We start from the raw sequence: 13,341 nt of genomic DNA on the forward strand, positions 1-13,341 counted from the left end.
CTGTGCCACTGGGCCCCACAGGAAATTTACTACATAAGGCCACCCAGCCAATACTGGAAGACAGAGCAGATCTACCTAATACATAGAAACAAACACAGAGAGGCAGTCAAAATGAGGAAACAAAGAAATGTGTCCCAAATGAAAGAACATGAGAAAAATCCAGAAAAAGAACTAAACGAAATGGAGGTAAGCAACCTCCCAAAGACAGAGTTCAAAACAATGGTGATATGAATGTTCAAGGAACTTAGTGAGAACTTCAACAGAGAGATGCAAGCATAAAAAAGGACATAGAAACCATAAAAAAGAACCAGTCAGAAGTGAAGAATACAGTAACTGAAATGAAGAATGCACTAGAAGGAATCACCAGCAGACTAGATGAAGCAGAGGATGGAATCAGCGATTTGGAAGACAAAGTAGTAGAAAACACCCCAGTGTAACAGCAAAAAGAAAAAATAATTTTAAAAAATGAGGATAGTTTAAGAGACTGCTGGGACAATATCAAGTGTAACAACAGTCACATCAAAGGGGTGCCAGAAGGAGAAGAGAGAAAGCAAGCGATGGGGAACCTGTTTGAAGAAATAATGACTGACAACTTTCCTAACTTGATGAAGGAAATAGACATACAAGTCCAGGAAGCGTGGAGAGACCCAAACAGGCCCACACCTAGACACATTATGATTAAAATGGCAAAGGTTAAACACAAAGAGAGAATCCTGAAACCAGCAAGAGAAAGGCAACTGGTAACTTATAAGGGAGCTCCCGTAAGACTGCCAACTGATTTCTCAAGAGAAACTTTGCAAGCCAGAGGGATTGGCACAAAATACTCAATGTGATGAAAAGCAATGACCTATGATCAAGACTACTCAACCCAGCAAAGTTATCATTTAAACTCAAAGGAAAGATAAAGAGCTTCCCAGACAAAAAAAGCTAAGAGTTCATCACCACCAAACCACTATTACAAGGAATATTAGAGGGATTTCCTTAAGATGAAAAAAAATCAAAATTATGAATAAAATGGCAATAGCTACACATCTATCAACAATTCCTTTCAATGTATATTGATTAAATGCTCCAATCAAAAGACATAGGGTGGCTGAACAGATAAGAAAGCAAAACCTTTACATACGCTGCCTACAAGAGACTCACTTCAGATTGAAAGACACACAGAGACAGAAAGTAAAGGGATGGAAAAAAATATTTCATAAAAATGAAAACAAAAAACAAAAAGCTAGGGTAGTAATACTTATACCAGACAAAATAGACTTTAAAACAAATGCTGTAAGGAGAGACAATGAAGGACCCAGTAATCCCACTTCTGGATATTTGTCTGAAGAAACCCAAAATGCTACTTAGAGGGGACGTGTGCATCCATATGCTCATTGCAGTATTGTTTACAATGACCAAGATATGGAGGCAGCTTGAGTGTCCATCAATGGATGAATGGATAAAGAGGTGGTGTGTGTGTGTGTGTGTGTGTGTGTGTGTGTGTGTAATGGAATATTGCTCAGCCATGGAAGGGAATGGCTTCTTGCCATCTGCAGTGGCATGGATGGACCTGGAAGGTATTCTGCTGAGTACAGTACATCAGACAGAGAAAGACATATGCAATGTGATTTTCCTTATATGTAGAATCTAAAAAACAAAATAAACAAAACAGAAACAAACTCATAGATACAGAGAACCTTTTGATGGTTACTGTATGGAAGGGGGTGGGAGGTGGGTAAAAGGGGAAGGAATTAAGAAGTACAAATTGGTTGTTACAAAGCAGTTATGGAGATGTCTGGCATAGCATAAGGAATATAGTCAATAATATTGTAATAACTATGTATGGTGTCAAATGGGTACTAGATTTATCAGGGTGATAAATGGGTGGTGAGTAGGGGGACAGGGTGAAAAAGGTGAAGGGATTAAGTACAAAGTGATGTTATAAAATAGTCACGGGGATGTAAAGTACAACATAGGAAATATAGTAAATGATAGGGTACCCACCTAGTACTATACATAGTTATTACTAGACTAGTCAGGGGGTTCACTTCTTAAATTATATAAATGTCTAACCACTATGCTGTACACCTGAAATTAATGAAAAATAATATTGAATGTCAACTCTAATTGAAAAATTTTAAAAGGAGGGAAAAGGTGAAGGGGAATAAGAGGTCCAAATTGCAAGGTATAAAACAAATAAGTCATGGGGATGTAATGTACAGCATGGGAAATATAGTCAATAATATTGTGATAGTATGGTACAGTGTCATATGGTTACTGGTCTTATCATGGTGGTCACTTCTTTAGGTATATAAATGTTGAATAACTATGTTGTACCCCTGAAGCTAATATTATATATTAGCTATGTTTTTAATAAAAATCTTTACGAAAAGAAAAGTGCCTATTTTGATGAATACTTGTTTTTATGATTTTCCAATTTAATTGTGATAGAAAGATGATCTAGACGTATGCACTGATGTCAAACAGCTTTGTTTCTTGTGACTTGTTACAGAACACCAAATTACAAAACAATGTGAAAAGTGCTATCACAGAGGTAGGCATTGGCATTTTCTGGGCATACAGTGGAATCTCCTTATCAGTGCTCTGCCTGGTGAAATCCAGTAAGGCAGCATGGATGAAGGGATGTGTAAGCTAAATATTGTAGTGTAGGCAGCCTTTTATCAGGCACAAGAAAAGGACCTTCTCAGAAGAAATAACATGTACAAAAGCAGACCAGGCATGAGAGAAAAGCGGGATTGCTTGATTGAAAGGGAATTAGTCTCACCTTAAGGTCTGTTTTTTTCTTTTTTAACACCCTTAGGCTCTGATTTGGAGGGACCTAGGCTAAGCTTTGTAAGTAAATAATGAGAAAGTGAAAAACCACCTGCTAATGGCTAGACCACAATGTTCCTAACTGAATATAAACAATGCTCACAGAATACAAACAATGTCCAGACACACTCTCAACTACTGTGTGCCCATGTTTGGAGCACAATAGGGACAAGTCTACTCTACAACACATGTATACACACACACACATGTGCACACAACATGACTTAACATCCCTTTTCTGACTAATATGAATGACTGATGCTTCCTATCAATGACAACTCTAGCCCCACTTTAATCCTACCTCTTAAATAGCAATTATGGAAAGTAACCAATCACTGAATTGCTCCTGCTTCCTGATGACATCCGAATCAGAACTGGTCTCCACTTGGTTAAATCCTCTTTGGGATCACCCAGCACAATCCCACATCCTATAATAAGTCCTTCCATGTTTCCTTTTATTGAGTGTTTTCTCCCTTGCTTCAGGAAGCTAAACAGACCTATCTTTATTATTATTATTATTATTATTATTATTATTATTATTACAGGTGAATTCCTAGTGGTATTTAGTCATGGGTTCTAACAGCAATTTATTTGAAAATGCTATGAAGGAGTAGGAGTGAAAGAATGGAGGTAGAGTGATGCAAGGAGGGAAATGGAAGATAAAGATGTGTTATTAAGTTGACTACTACTACTGATGACTCACTAGTGACTCAGTGGGTGACTAATAACTGATCTTCAGCACCTTCTGAGGAACCTTACAAAATGTGACTCAGAATTATCTGTCTAGGGAAGAAAAGAGGGAAACATTTGCCCGTTACTTCTTGTCCTCCTTTGATAAAGGAACATCCTACTGGTATTAATTCCCTTGTATTAGGTTGGTGCAAAAGTAATTGCGGTTTAAAAGGTTAAAATAGGGCTGGCCTGGTGGCTCAGGTGGTTAGAGCTCCATACTCCTAACTCTGAAGGCTGCCGGTTCGATTCCCACATGGGCTAGTGGGCTCTCAACCACAAGGTTGCCAGTTCAATTCCTTGAGTCCCGCAAGGGATGGTGGGCAGCGCCCCCTGCAACTAAGATTGAACAAGGTACCTTGAGCTGAGCTGCCGCTGAGCTCCCAGATGGCTCAGTTGGTTGGAGCGTGTCCTCTCAACCACAAGGTTGCTGGTTCGACTCCGCAAGGGATGGTGGGCTGTGCCCCCTACAACTAGCAATGGGACCTGGAGCTGAGCTGTGCCCTCCACAAGTAAAACTGAAAGGACAACAACTTGAAGCTGAACAGTACCCTCCACAACTAAGATTGAAAGGACAACAACTTGACATGGAAAAAAAAATGTCCTGGAAGTACACACTGTTCCCCAATAAAGTCCTGTTCCCCTTCCCCAATAAAATCTATAAAATTTTAAAAAAAAGTTAAAAATAATTGCAAAAACTGCAATTACTTCTGCACCAACCTAATACAATATGAATCAGAGTCTCAAAAGCCCAAGAGCAAGAGCAGAGAAAGCAAGGAGGACTCAGTGTGTGCTCAGGGCCAGGGGCTGTCTGGTGGGCCCTGGGCAAAGTGGCCAAAGCCTGGTCAGGACTGGCCATCATGGCAGTAGCCAGAACCAGGAGTAGGGACAATAACATTTGCAGTGATGCCTAAAGGGTCTTTTATGGCAAATATTAGTTTCACTGTGAGAAGTAGTATTACCAATTTGTCCAAGATAGAGCTGAAGGGTAACAGAATATGCCAGCCCCAAATATGCTTCTTTGGTATGAAGATTAATTTGAGCTGATTATTTTGAGAAACAGCAGACATAAGAGAAACTCTGAAAATAGAGTAGAAATTATTCTTCTGTGAGGGACATTTACATTTATAAAGGAAATCTCCATTTGTAAGGATGGCTCCCTAAGGATGTCTCGTTCTCTATAACAGGAAGAGAAGGACGACTCTAAATTACAAGAGAGTCTTATCAACGGAGAAGGCATGGATTTAATTTGCATAGCAACCTTAACCTTGTTTACCGTGTTTTTCCTGGTCATGTCCCCATAACCGGCATCCTTCCTTTTGTCTTTAGTTGAAGATAGTATTGCAGCCTGAAATCTAAGCCACTTCAAGGTGTTACTCATGTTTCTTGGGGATCTCCCATGTATACATGAGGTTTACATGTCAATAAAGTTCTGTTTGCTTTTTTCTTGTTAATCTGTCTTTTATTACAGGGGTCTCAGCCAAGAACTCAGAAGGGTAGATGAAACATTATTTTTTGTCCCCTACACAGCAGCACAGTTTCTAAAGGAAGCCCAATCACTAGTGAACATTAGCAAAGAAGATTATACACTGAGCACCCAGCTCCAGTGAGAGAATTGCAATGAAGACTTGGAGTCTTTCAGAGGTTGAAGGGGGCAGAGTTGCTGGAAACTACACTGACACATGCAGTATTAGTAAACATTTTCTTCCTGGATGCTGTAAAATTCATAGAAAGTTTGCAAAGAGGCAGAGTGAAAGAAAATTTGGGTGATTTTTTTTTAGAAACTGATTTTGAAAAGAGGAAAATTTTTAAAAAGGCTTTTCACTAGAAGATAGAGCTGACCTCAGAAATAAGCAGATGTGTCTCTAACACCAGGAGACGGTTTTAGAAAAGGATTCCCCCTTCTTAGTTCAAGTTTATTCTTATCCCTAAGCATAAACTGCCTAGGAGATTTGGACATGAATTGATTGCAGAATTGCATATGTTGGGAGCCAGAGTAGCATAATAGTGGGGAATACAGACTCTGGAACCAGTGTGCTTATGTTGAAAAACATGGCTGTGATGTTTAACTAGCTGTGTACTAGTGAGCAATTTACTTAACCCCTCTAGGTCTCAGTTATCTCTGTTTGATAGATGACGTAAGGATACCTACCTCACACAACTGGGGTAAGAATTACATGGCAGCATGCGAAAAGTGCTTAGCACAGTTCTTGGTACATAGATCAGTCAAAAGATGTTTTTAATATTCTGTTATCATCTAATTTTAAGATTGGCACAGTAGAAAACAAATCTAATATTTATTTAGATATTTAGACTCTGAGTTTAAGTTCCCTTGAAATTTTGTTCTAAAGGTAATAGCATTTGCTTAAGTATATTTAATTTTTACAAGTTGTTTACACAAATGTTCAGAAATCCATAGTTGTATTGTGACTAAGACCTACCATCTTGAATCTTATGGAAAACAAGTTCTGGGCAAAACGAGACTTTACGTCTGTGGTACAGTGCTGGCATCTGGTGGCAGCAAGCCGTGAAACACTGAATTGTGGTGCTCTGTAAGGCTTCGAGAAGCGAATGGGTCAATAGCAATCACAAGCTTTCAGCAGTCTATGTTTTAGAACCCCTTCAAGTTCTAAAATATAAACCAGTCCTAGGCTTTTTATAGAAAAGAAACCCCAAATGACTAATAAACAAAGGAAAATATGCTTATCTTCCCTAGAAATCAAAGAAGTGAAAACAATGAGATAAAATTTAATACCAAGCAGATAGTCAAATATTAAAACGCCTGATACCAATTGGCAACAAGAATGTGGAAAATGAGAACTCTCAAACATTGTTCCAATTTGAAGTGATATTTTGATGTACCAATAGCAATTTAGCAATATCTAGTAAAAGTGAACATCCGGGGAATATATACAGAAGGTGCCCAAAAAACATGCACATTTTAAGAAAGGAAAAAACTGTATTAAAATTTTAATACAATGAATGATGCTAGCATTCATTTGATTCACACCATCTTTTGAAAGAATGTCATATTACACATTGCTACCGTAACTCAATTCAATTTCGAAAAATAATACATAGATAACATCTCTTAAAATGTGTACAATTTTTTGGCACCCCCTGGTATATTCTAGACCTAAGAAAATGTCTGTGCTCAAGAGAATGAGCTCCAAGGATGTTCGTGGCAGTATTATTTGTAACAGCAACAAAAAAATTGGAAACATCCTAAATGTTCAGCAATTAGAGGATGACTAGTTTGTTATATGCATATGCTTAAATAGCATAAAGCAGTAAAATAAAATTAACAAGAGCTATGTATACCAACATAGATAAATCTTAAAAACAATGGAGTGAAAGAAGCAAACTTCATAATGACACATACAGTTTAAGTGACTGTAAAAGCACAATAGTAGCTATTGTTTTGGGAAAACTAAACATGTAATAAAATATAAAAATATATAATAGAAGAAAACCCACTAACTTGAACACAGTGGTTGCCTTTGGGGAAGGAAGAAAGAGAATGGGATTGGGAAGGAGGCACAAAGGGAATTTAACTATATCTGCAATGTTTCACTTCTTAATATTGCTTATTTTCTCTGGCATTTTTATATAAATAAAAATAACTTATTATATTCTCTAATTTCTGCACATTTATATGCAAACAATGGAATATTATTCAGCCACTGAAAGGAATACAATTCTGACACATGCTACAACACAGATGAACCTTGAGGATGTCAGGGGCCCAGGCCAGGCTGCCCCAAGATACTCCACAATGCCATGTTGATTATTTTGAACTAAAATCACCTGACAAGCAGGACGAGCTCTCTGACTCTTTTCTGTACCCCTAAAAATAGGAAATAAATCTCCACGATGTGTGCCCTCCCCACTCCTGAAGGACTGAGAGACAAACTTATCACAGGAGTTATAAAATCCAGAGTCAGAAAAACGTGTATAAACAAACCTCATAACACCTTTACTAATTTACTACCTAAGTCCACATTTTGTTTAGATTTCTCACTAAAAAATACGCAAACTTGCATAGATTCCTTTCTAATGAGCACTAACTTTCATTGTCCTGTCAGTTTCTCACAAATGTATTGTTGCTTTATCTAAAAAGTATAAAAAGTTTTGATAACTTCTTTGAGCTTCATTTTATGATCTGAGCATCATATTGTGATTCTTCCATGTGCATACATTATTTTTTTTATTCTGTTAATCTAGCCTTGTGTCAATATTATTATTTTATAACTAGTCCATCCATAAGAACTAAAGAAGGGTAGTGTGGGGGAAATTCTCTCCCACTACCCAAAAAGGACATTATGCTCAGTGAAATAAGCCAGATACAAAAGACAAGATGATTCCACTTATATGAGGTCCCTAGAGTAGTCAAACTCAGAGACAGAAGGTAAAATGGTGATTGCCAGGGACTGCGCGGAATGAGGAGTTAGTGTTTAATGGAGACAGTGTTTCAGTTTGAGAAGATGAAAAAGTTCTGGAGGTGGATGGTAGTGATGATTGCACAACAGTGTGAATGTACTTAACGTCACTGAATCGTACACTTAAAAATGGTTAAGATGGTAAATTTTATATTATGTATAATTTACCACAATAAAAAAATTAAAAACCCATAAGCCAGTTCCTGCCCTTTGGATAACCACTTGAGTGTGGCAGAGACATATGCTATGTATTGTGCTTGCAATTGTATAACAGTAGTAAGTGGAGAGGAGCTATAGTAATAGGATAAAAATCAAGATTTAGGGTTTGGTAATTAAAGACTAGAACAATTTTATTTTATTGTTTCTTGTAATACTTTACCAGAGGGCAGGAAAAGCAAGGGACTAGGGCCAGGGAGGTCAGCTCATTTTTTAACAAGGTCTACTCTTTCACTTCTACTGGACCCCGCTTCAGCAATGGATGTGCGACTACATTCAATTTCCTGATGGTTCTTGCTTTTGAAGACAACATACCAGAAGATGGCAGCAAACAACCATCTAATGGGAAAGTATTCTGTCAGATGCCCAGAGAAGGCACAGTTAGGTTTTTCAAGTTTTTATACAAGAAACATTTATTTAGTGTTTTTTTTTCCTCTGTACCTATTAAAGCCTTAAAACATCAAGGATCCTTTCTGACCACGACTCCAATTTTATATTCTCTGTTGTCTTTAATAACAATAGCTAGCAGTATTGAAAGCCTTCTGTGTACCATGCACCGTGCTTAGCATTTTTAGAAAATTTTTTCAAATATATTTTTTATTGAGGTATAATTGACATATAACATTATATTAGTTTCAGGTGTACAACATAATGATTTGATATTTGTATATACTGCAAAATGATCACCACAATAAGTCCAGTTACCATCTGTCTCCATACAAATCTACAATTTTTTTTCTTCTGATAAGAACTTTCAAGATTTATTCTCCTAGCAATTTTCAAATATCCAACACAATAGTATTGACTATAGTCACCATGCTGTATATTACATCCCCATGAGGCATAAAATAGCGTTAATTTCTAGGTCCTAACATCAATTAAGGACTGAGCTTAATGTTGTCACTGTATAGTAACCACTTATGGGTCCAAGAGAGACACCAGGAACAAGGTCATCAAGATTCAATGACTCGAAGGGGTGACATCACAAAAGTGGCGGCGGGAGGTGAGCCTCTTGAAATCTCCCCCGCAATTTAAAACAAATTGAAGAACTACAACTCCACAGAGGACTCCCTGCACAGCAGACAGGCAAGACTAAGAGGCACAGTAGAGAAATAACCTAAAGGTGGGCAAATTGTGCAAGCGGGGGAGGAGGGAAGAGAGAAGTGTGGAGATGGGACTGCGCAGCCACAGGATACAGACCTAACTCAGTGCTCCTAGGTCGCTGCATCCCAGAACTACTACAGCTGCGGGAGAGGGAAGAATTCAGACTGCTAGGGCTCCACTTATGGCCCACAGGGCTAAGGGAATAGCATATAACATGCCTGAAACCAACGATCACAGAAGAAACCTCGGAGCAAACACTGAGGAAAGAAGGCTGAAAACAGTGGTTAAAGCCCTCACTACCAAGCAGAGAACAGGAGCCTTAGGCCCTGAGATTAGCCACCTCCTCCCTACCCTCGCAGAGCTCGCCCTGCCCCCACCTGCCCAGTGCTAGAAGCGGAACATTAGCAGTATAAGATCAAAAGAACAGAATATTTGCACTTCTGAGAACTGTGGTCTGCTGACAGAGATTCACAGCTCAACTAGTTCCGGCAAAGGGGAGGGAACTGTGGACACAGAACTGCGTATGGTGGTTGTCACCGCCATTGCTCTGGGCCACTTCAAACAACCCACCCTGCCCCTATCCCCACCTATCTGGGAAGATCCCTGCAGGAGTAAACAGAACTGCTGAAACGCACGGGCTCTTAATCTGGTGCAGGAAAAGCTTTGGAACTTCAAAAGCTCTCCACATCCCCACACAGATGTGGCATCCTATGACCCAGGCACTGTTAACAGAGGAGAAGCCTGCCTTCCAGGGAATCCCCCCATTGTGTGAGAAGCTGGAATAGTGCAGAGAAAATATAACACTACAGTGTGAGAGAGATAAAAAGACTGCAGTCATAGAGAAAATAAAACATTCCACCAACAAGTACTGGAAATCAAAAGAAAGACCTCTTCCTATCAACCTGATACAGAACACACCCCTGTAGATGTCTAGCAAGAGAAATAATAAATCAATAATTGCCATGAATAACAAAGGCAACAAGGCAGCTCAGAAAGAAAGTAAAAGTCTCCAGAAAAGGAACTTAAAAATATGGAAATATGTGAATTAAATGACAGAGAATTCAAGATTGCAGTCCTGAAAAACTCAACTAGATGCAACAAAACACAGAAAGGGAGTTTAATGAAGTCAGAAACACAGTCAAAGAACAACATGAACATTGTACCAAATAGATTGAAATCTTAAAATGGAACCAAATAGAATTTCTGGAGATTAAGAACTCAATAAAAGAAATGAAGAACAAAATAGCCAGCTTAGGTAGTAGAGTGGACCACATGGAGGAAAGCATCAGTGACATCAAAGATAGAAACCTGGAAATGACACGGATGGAAGAAGAAAGAGACTTGAGACTTAAAAGAAATGAAAGAACTCTACAAGAACTTTCTGACTCCATCAGAAAGAGCAATATAAGAATAATGGGCATACCAGAAGGAGAAGAAAGAGAGAAGGGAACAGAAAGTATATTCAAACAAATAGTTGATGAGAACTTCCCAAACTTGTGGACAGAACTGGATCCTCGAATCCAAGAAGCAAATAGAATACCTAATTACCTCAACCCCAACAGTCCTTCTCCAAGGCACATTATACTGAAGCTGTCTAAAATCAACAACAAACAAAGAATCCTCAAGGCAGCCAAGGAAAAGAAGACGGTAACCTACAAAGGAAAGCCCATTAGATTATCATCAGATTTTTCAGCAGAAACTCTAAAAGCCAGGAGGAAGTGGAACCAAATCTTCAAACTATTGAAAGAGAGAAGCTATGAGCCATGAATAATGTACCCAACAAAGATATCATTTAGATATCAAGGAGGAATAAAGACCTTTCTAGACATACAGAAGCTGAGGGAATTTTCTAATACATGACCTGCACTGCAAGAAATACTAAAGGAGGCTATTTGACCACCATAAACAGGGATAATTTGTGGCAACCAAAACATAAAAAGGGGGAGAGTAAAGGCCTGAACCGGAATATGGGAATGGAGAAAGTAAGCGTGCTGAAGAAAATGGAATACTCTAAATATCAAACTTTCTTTTACATAAACTTAAGGTGAACCACTCAAAAAAACAAATCCAAAACTGAAATATATACTGTAATAAAAGAAGAAACAGAGGGAAACATCATAGAATACCACCAAACAGAAATAATAGACAACAAAAAGGCAAAGAAACAATGGAGACACTGCCTTACCAGAAAACTATAGATAGAATGACAGGAAATCCTCACATATCAATAATCACCTTAAATGTAAATGGACTGAACTCACCAATAAAAAGGCACAGAGTAGCAGATTGGATCAAAAACTAAACCCAACCATATGCTGTCTCCAAGAGACACATCTCAGCTACAAGGACAAGCATAGACTCAAAGTGAAAGGGTGGAAATTGACACTCCAAGCAAATGGTATCCAGAGAAAATCAGGTGTAGCCATAATGATATCAGATGAAACAGACTTCAGTGTGAAAAAGGTAACAAGAGACAAAGATGGACATTTCATAATGGTAAAGGGGACTATACAACAAGAAGACATAACAGTCATCAATATTTATGCCCCCAATCAGGGAGCACCAAAATATACCAAGCAACTACTAACAGAACTAAAGGGAGAAATTGACCAAAACACAATTATACTAGGGGACTTAAATACATCATTGACAGCTATGGATAGATCATCCAAACAGAAAATAAATAACGAAATAGCAGCCATAAATGACACATTAGATGAAATGGACATAATTGACATATATAGAGCATTTCATCCTAAAACATCAGACTCTACATTCTTTTCTAGTGTACATGGAACATTCTCAAGAATAGACCATATATTGGGACATAACACCAGCCTCAGCAAATTTAAGAAGATTGAAATCATACCGACATATTCTCTGATCACAAGGCTTTGAAATTGGATATCAACTGCAAAAAGAAAGCAGGAAAAAACACAAATACATGGAGATTAAACAACATACTTTTAAAGAACGACTGGGTCAAAGAAGAAATTAGAGGAGAGATCAAAAGATACATAGAAACAAATGACAATGAAAATACATCCTACCAAAATTTTGGGATGCAGCGAAAGCAGTTTTAAGAGGGAAATTTATATCATTACAGGCCTATCTCAAGAAACAAGAAAAATCCCAAATAAATAACTTCATGTTACACCTTAAAGAACTAGAAAAAGAAGAACAAATGAAACCTACGGTCAGCAGAAGAAAGGAAATAATAAAAATCAGAGCAGAACTAAATGAAATAGAGAACAAAAAGACAATAGAAACAATTAATGTGACAAAAAGCTGGTTCTTTGAAATGATTGACACAACTGACAAACCATTGGCTAGGCTCACTAAGAAAAAAAGAGAGAAGACACTAATAAACAAAATCAGAAATGAAAACAGGGAAGTTATCACTGATGAAACAAAAATACAAAGGATCATCCAAGAATATTACGAAGGACTATATGCCACCAAATTCAATAACCTAGAAGACATGGACAAGTACTTAGAAACATATAGCCTTCCAAGGCTGAACCATGAAGAATTGGAATATCTAAACAGAACAATCACCAGTAAGGAAATGGAATCAGTCATCCAAAACCTTCCCAAAAGCAAAAGTCTGGGACCAGATGGCTTCACTGGTGAATTCTACCAAACCTTCAATGAGGATCTAATACCAATCCTGCTCAAACTCTTCCAAAAAATGGAAAAAGAGACAGTACTCCCTAACTCATTTTATCAGACCAACATTACCCTGATACCAAAACCTGGTAAGGACAACACAAGAAAAGAAAACTACAGACCAGTATCTCTGATGAATACAGATGCAAAAATCCTAAACAAAATTCTAGCAAATCGAATACAACAATGCATTAAGAAGACTATTTATTCATCATGACCAAGTGGGGTTCATCCCCAGGGCACAAGGATGGTTCAACAACAGCAAATCTATCAATGTGATACATCACATAAAAAAAATAAAGGACAAAAATCATATGATTATATCAATTGATGCAGAAAAAGCATCTGACAAGATACAACATCCATT

This window comes from Rhinolophus sinicus, chromosome X, assembly GCF_036562045.2.
Source record: "Rhinolophus sinicus isolate RSC01 chromosome X, ASM3656204v1, whole genome shotgun sequence".
Lineage (NCBI taxonomy): Eukaryota > Metazoa > Chordata > Mammalia > Chiroptera > Rhinolophidae > Rhinolophus > Rhinolophus sinicus.